Source organism: Petromyzon marinus, chromosome 45, assembly GCF_048934315.1.
Source record: "Petromyzon marinus isolate PM22_M1 ecotype Great Lakes invasive population chromosome 45, UKy_Petmar_22M1.pri1.0, whole genome shotgun sequence".
Taxonomy (NCBI): domain Eukaryota; kingdom Metazoa; phylum Chordata; class Hyperoartia; order Petromyzontiformes; family Petromyzontidae; genus Petromyzon; species Petromyzon marinus.
In genome coordinates, this window is record NC_133711.1 from 1,047,806 (window position 1) to 1,054,540 (window position 6,735).

Genomic DNA, 6,735 nt, shown 5'->3' on the forward strand with positions numbered 1-6,735 from the left:
GCCGCCTTCGTGATGTGGTATTACAATGCACAGCGGTCTGCACCCTTTGCTCGTCCGATCTTGGCAGCCTTGGCCGATGTGTGCACGATCCGTCAGCAATCTTGATCTGATTGTCCTGCAACCTACATGGGCGTCTTGATAAAGGCGTCGAATGGTTTCAGAGTTCACTCGTTCTCCGATATGCGCAACCGCCGCCCGGCACGGCGGAGTTAATGGATTATTCATTCCTTACGGAGGCACACGGCGCGTTAATACGCTGTGCGGTCACGCGTGTTCAAAGGGTGACCCAGCAGAAGTTGCCGGGCGGTCGTAGGAGTGCAAACTCGACCGCTATTTTCCCACGAAGGCACTGGTCCAGCACGGCTGCAGTGGCGCCGTCAAATCCCGGCGTTGCCCGCCAATGATAAAGCCGGCTGACTCGGGGGGTGGGGGGGGGAGACGTTTTGGCGAGCTTCTTCACTCAACCGTGCCGCCGCACGAAAGGGATCACGTGTCTGCGGGTGTTCGTGCGCTCAATCCCACTGCTGCATCACCATCGCTACGTCAGATGTCGCCCACTCACACCTGTGAATGTCCCTTTGGAACCTTCGCCATTAGCTGAATACGGCCTCGGAAGATGACGGGACGGAAGTAAATCTGGGTTCGCTTTTAACAGGATGCGACTTGACGATGTGACGACCCTTGCTCGTATTTCCCAGAGCGGGATTGGTTATTCATACCACTTTCTAGTGAACATCAATATGTGGCTTTGTTTTGTTTACGTAACTGGACTGAGACCAACAGCTTGCTTCACCTGCAAACCTCATTGACGATGAAGTGGGTGGAGCGCGGGGAGCCTTGCTCCACTGCTGAGATGTGGAACCCTAAGAGGGGCAGCCTCTGACACATTTCATTTTAGAATTCAAAGGGTCCCCCATCACCGCCTCTAGTCTCTGATCTATCACTGGTGGTGAGGCAAAGCCATGAAGGAGATTGTGTCTGGTGTAGGCCAATCAGTTTTAAGGACACCTACAATGATCAGAGCATAAATCTTGACTTAAAGATTTCGTGATTGCAGGAATTCATATTCTTTGGGTCTTTCGATGAAGCCACGTAGATAGAAAAAATATCAAAAATCATTCAAAATAATCACAATATCATTATTTTCTATCTACGTGGCTTTACCGAAAGACCCAAAGAATAATTATCAGAGCATGTTTGTTTCCATGTTTTTCATCATCATGGATACTATCAAAAATGTCCCATAGATTCTAGATACGTCTCTGCATTCCTTCGTGACTTATTTTTGTGCAGCGTGCGATTGAACTCCCAATGAACTATCAATTAACGTCAACGCTTAAGGCAGCAGAAGAATACGAATAAAAACTACCCGCAGTTTACTCCTCGCGGCGAAGGATGGCAGCAGCGGCGCAGCTTTGTTGGGTGAGAAAGATCGCGAACGGCGCCATCATCAACCCGGGGGCCGAAGATCGCTGAACGATCTCCTCCCGCTCGCCACAGCAGCTACGCCGCTGCCGGCAGGCGAAGAAGCCGCGTCTGGGTTTGACGCCAATCCAAGTCGCAAAAGTCAGCGGCAACCACGGCCAGGCGGTGCTCGCTCAAGGCGATGCGCTGGGCAGCGGTCATCCATCACTCCGCGATAACGCATCCAGCCTGCACTGCTGGGCAAGGACAAAATAACAGGGGTTTATGTGAAATACCTGTATAGTCAACTCTTACATACCTGTATAGTCAACACCTACACACCTGTATAGTCAACACTTACACACCTGTATAGTCAACACTTACACACCTGTATAGTCAACACTTACACACCTGTAAAGTGAACTCTAACACACCTGTATAGTCAACACTTACACACCTGTATAGTCAACACTTACACACCTGTATAGTCAACACTTACACACCTGTATAGTCAACTCTTACATACCTGTATAGTCAACACTTACCTGTATAGTCAACACTTACATACCTGTATAGTCAACACTTACACACCTGTATAGTCAACTCTAACACACCTGTATAGTCAACTCTAACACACCTGTATAGTCAACACTTACCTGTATAGTCAACACTTACATACCTGTATAGTCAACACTTACACATCTGTATAGTCAACACTTACACATCTGTATAGTCAACACTAACACACCTGTATAGTCAACTCTTACACACCTGTATAGTCAACAAATTACACACCTGTATAGTCAACACTTACACACCTGTATAGTCAACACCTCCACACCTGTATAGTCAACACTTAAACACCTGTACAGTCAAAACTTACACACCTGTATAGTCAACACTTACACACCTGTATAGTCAACACTTACACACCTGTATAGTCAACTCTTACACACCTGTATAGTCAACACTTACACACCTGTAAAGTCAACACTTACACACCTGTATAGTCAACACCTCCACACCTGTATAGTCAACACTTAAACACCTGTATAGTCAACACTTACACACCTGTATAGTCAACACCTACACACCTGTATAGTCAACTCTTACACACCTGTATAGTCAACTCTTGCATACCTGTATAGTCAACACTTACACACCTGTATAGTCAACACTTACATACCTGTATAGTCAACACTTACACACCTGTATAGTCAACACCTACACACCTGTATAGTCAACATTTACACACCTGTATAGTCAACACTTACACGCCTGTATAGTCAACACTTACACACCTGTATAGTCAACACTTACACACCTGTATAGTCAACTCTTACACACCTGTATAGTCAACACTTACATACCTGTATAGTCAACACTTACACACCTGTATAGTCAACACTTACACACCTGTATAGTCAACACTTACACACCTGTATAGTCAACACTTACACACCTGTATAGTCAACACTTACACACCTGTATAGTCAATACCTACACACATGTATAGTCAACACTTACACACCTGTATAGTCAACATTTGCACACCTGTATAGTCAACACTTACACACCTGTATAGTCAACTCTAACACACCTGTATAGTCAACTCTAACACACCTGTATAGTCAACTCTTACACACCTGTATAGTCAACACCTACACACCTGTATAGTCAACTCTAACACACCTGTATAGTCAACACTTACACACCTGTATATTCAACACTTAAACACCTGTATAGTCAACACTTACACACCTGTATAGTCAACACTTACATACCTGTATAGTCAACGTGACTTTACCGAAAGAGCTAAGAATATGAATTACTGCAGTCACGAAAGCTTTAAATCAAAACTTACATACCTGTATAGTCAACACCTACACACCAGTATAGTCAACACTTACATACCTGTATGGTCAACACCTACACAACTGTATATTCAACACCTACACACCTGTATAGTCAACACAAACACACCTGTATAGTCAAATCTTACACACCTGTATAGTCAACTATAACACACCTGTATAGTTAACACACACCTGTATAGTCAACTCTTACACACCTGTATAGTCAACACACCTGTATAGTCAACACACCTGTATAGTCAACACACCTGTATAGTCAACACTTACACACCTGTATAGTTAACACTTACACACCTGTATAGCCAACACCTCCACACCTGTATAGTCAACACTTACACACCTGTATAGTCAACACCTCCACACCTGTATAGTCAACACCTACACACCTGTATAGTCAACACTTACACACCTGTATAGTCAACTCTTACACACCTGTATAGCCAACACTTACACACCTGTATAGTCAACTCTTACATACCTGTATAGTCAACACCTACACACCTGTATAGTCAACACTTACACACCTATATAGTCAACACTTACATACCTGTATAGTCAACTCTAACACACCTGTATAGTCAACACTTACACACCTGTAGAGTCAACACCTACACACCTGTATATTCAACACACCTGTATAGTCAACACCTACACACCTGTATAGTCAACTCTAACACACCTGTATAGTCAACACCTACACACCTGTATAGTCAACTCTTACATACCTGTATAATCAACCCTTACACTTGTATAGTCAACAATTACACACCTGTATAGTCAACACCTACACACCTGCATAGCCAACACTTACACACCTGTATAGTCAACACCTACACACCTGTATAGCCAACACTTACACACGTGTAGAGTCAAGTCTTACACCTGTATAGTCAACACTTACACACCTGTATAGTCAACACCTACACACCTGTATAGTCAACACCTACACACCTGTATAGTCAACACACATCTGTATCGTCAACCCTTACACACCTGTATAGTCAACACACATCTGTATCGTCAACCCTTACACACCTGTATAGTCAACACTTACACACCTGTATAGTCAACCCTTACACACCCATATAGTCAACACTTACACACCTGCATAGTCAACACTTACACACCTGTATAGTCAACACTTACACACCTGTATAGTCAACACTTACACACCTGTATAGTCAACACCTACACACCTGTATAGTCAACACTTACACACCTGTATAGTCAACACCTACACACCTGTATAGTCAACACTTACACACCTGTATAGTCAACACCTACACACCTGTATAGTCAACTTTTACACACCTATATAATCAACACCTACACACCTGTATAGTCAACACTTACACACCTGTATAGTCAACACCTACACACCTGTATAGTCAACACCTACACACCTGTATAGTCAACACCTACACACCTGTATCGTCAACTCTAACATACCTGTATAGTCAACTCTTGAAAAATCCAAGGTTAAGTGTGGGCGGCGTGGCCCAGAAAAGGCAATTCCCTGCATGCAAATGGACTGTTAAAGCCTCTACTCACAGAGCACGGCGGGGTTGGATGTGGAGTTGTAGAACACGTGGCAATGAATCAATAAACACAGCGTGGACGCAACTGAAGCGAACCTGGGCGTGGTGGATGCGGCACCGCCGCTTCCCCGCCGTGCGATCGCGTGCACGGTGCATGACGATGGAGGAACGCGCCCGCACACGCGATCCGCGCAGTGATTATAATCGACACGCTTGGATAACTTATTGTTGTTTATCCGTGCAGCCACTGATCAATGGGCAGTGGTCATCGACTCCCTGCGCTCCAACTGCATTGCAGATGGGGGGCGCGGCTCTGGGTTTGAACCCAGGACCTCGGGTTCTTCGTCGTGGCTCGGTTCTGGCTCGGTATCTAGCGCGGTCCGGGCTCGAGCCGCTCCGTTGCTTTGTAGAAGCCGAGTGGCTCGGCCACGGCTCCGGCTCCGTTCACGAGAGAGAGAAAAACTGGGACCGGGCTCAGAGCCGGCTCAAGTTACGCGTGGCGTTGAGCCGGCTCACCCGAGCCAGAGCCGTGCCAGAGCCGTGCCAGAGCCGTGCCAGAGCCGAGCAGGAGCTGAGACGTGACGAAGAATACGGGCCCCAACGTGGGCATACCGTGGTGGAGCGTAGCCTTCGCCCTGCTGATGGTCATTATCGAGACGACACCGGTGTCAATTCGCGTCGATACTTTTAAAAAGTGCACCAATCCCACTTCCTCGGCGTCATGTTGGTGGTGGTGACTGTGGATCCACCCTCGCTGAGCCGGGAAGGTCCCGGACCGTACGACTTTTCCCCAATGTGCTGTGCAGTTTCTGTACAGGGCCACTGATGAAAGGCATCGCGGTACCACGAAGGCAGTGCCCCCCATTGTTGGCGGTGGAGACATCGGCAAGTTTGGGCAACATTGTGTCAGACGAACAGAAATGTTCGCCAGCAAGCGTATCGTGGTTTTTCTGTACAGAATTTCGCATTTTTCTCTCCAAAACTTCTCCCTTCTGCACACCTATTGCCCAGGCCTCCCGTCGACCATTTCCCCGAAGCAATCTTCACTAATCCACAATATCCAGGCGCTGATTCCGTGGTGTCGAGATGTTAAATTCCTCGCCTGGTATACAGGAGAGTTCGATCCCGACCCTGGCGCCTAGTATAGTTGGATTTTGCGTGTCCTCCCTCCACGTGGTCGCGTGGATTATTGTTTGGATCTTCTGTTCTTCCCTCCACATTTTGAATCAACATCACGCGTTTAGAGTATTTGACTGCTATACATTTCCACCACGATAAGCCATTTTTTTGAGTTATCGTTTGTGGCCAGGTCGCTTCTATATAATAGTTGTATATCTCGGTGGGCCTTACCTGGATATTTCAATTTAAAAAAATGTTTGGTTTATTCCGTTATCCAAGCTTTTTTCCCGGTTATTTGGAGTGGCGCAGATGTAGAAAATTTACCCCGATTATCTGAGCCTTTGTGCAGCTCAGCGAAGGAAGTAGGGTTGCCGTGCCTGACTTACACACTCGGAGGAAGAACATCCCAAATTAGCAAGAGAGGAGAGATCTGTGTCGAAGCGATGTTAACCATCCACACAGCACGCGCACAGAAGCTGATTTCATCGCTCCGTCTCCTCGGAGGGCGTTTTCCCTGACGAGTTTCCCTCCGTGGGCTACAGCTCCATCATCACCCTCGACCATTGTCCATCATCTCTCCTCGCCGCGACTCGTCCCGCCCACGCTCAATTTACTGCTGATTAAGTTTAGATTCCGATTTAAAATGGTGTATCCCTCTCTAATCTATGCGTTCCTCTTTCTGTCTCTCAGCATAATCACACGTCTTGTGCTTGCTTCGGCAACCAGAGAGCGGCTGGGGCTCAAAGCGTCTCTCTGCCCGATTTGCGCAACGTGATGGTCCACGTGTCTGCTCTTGGCCC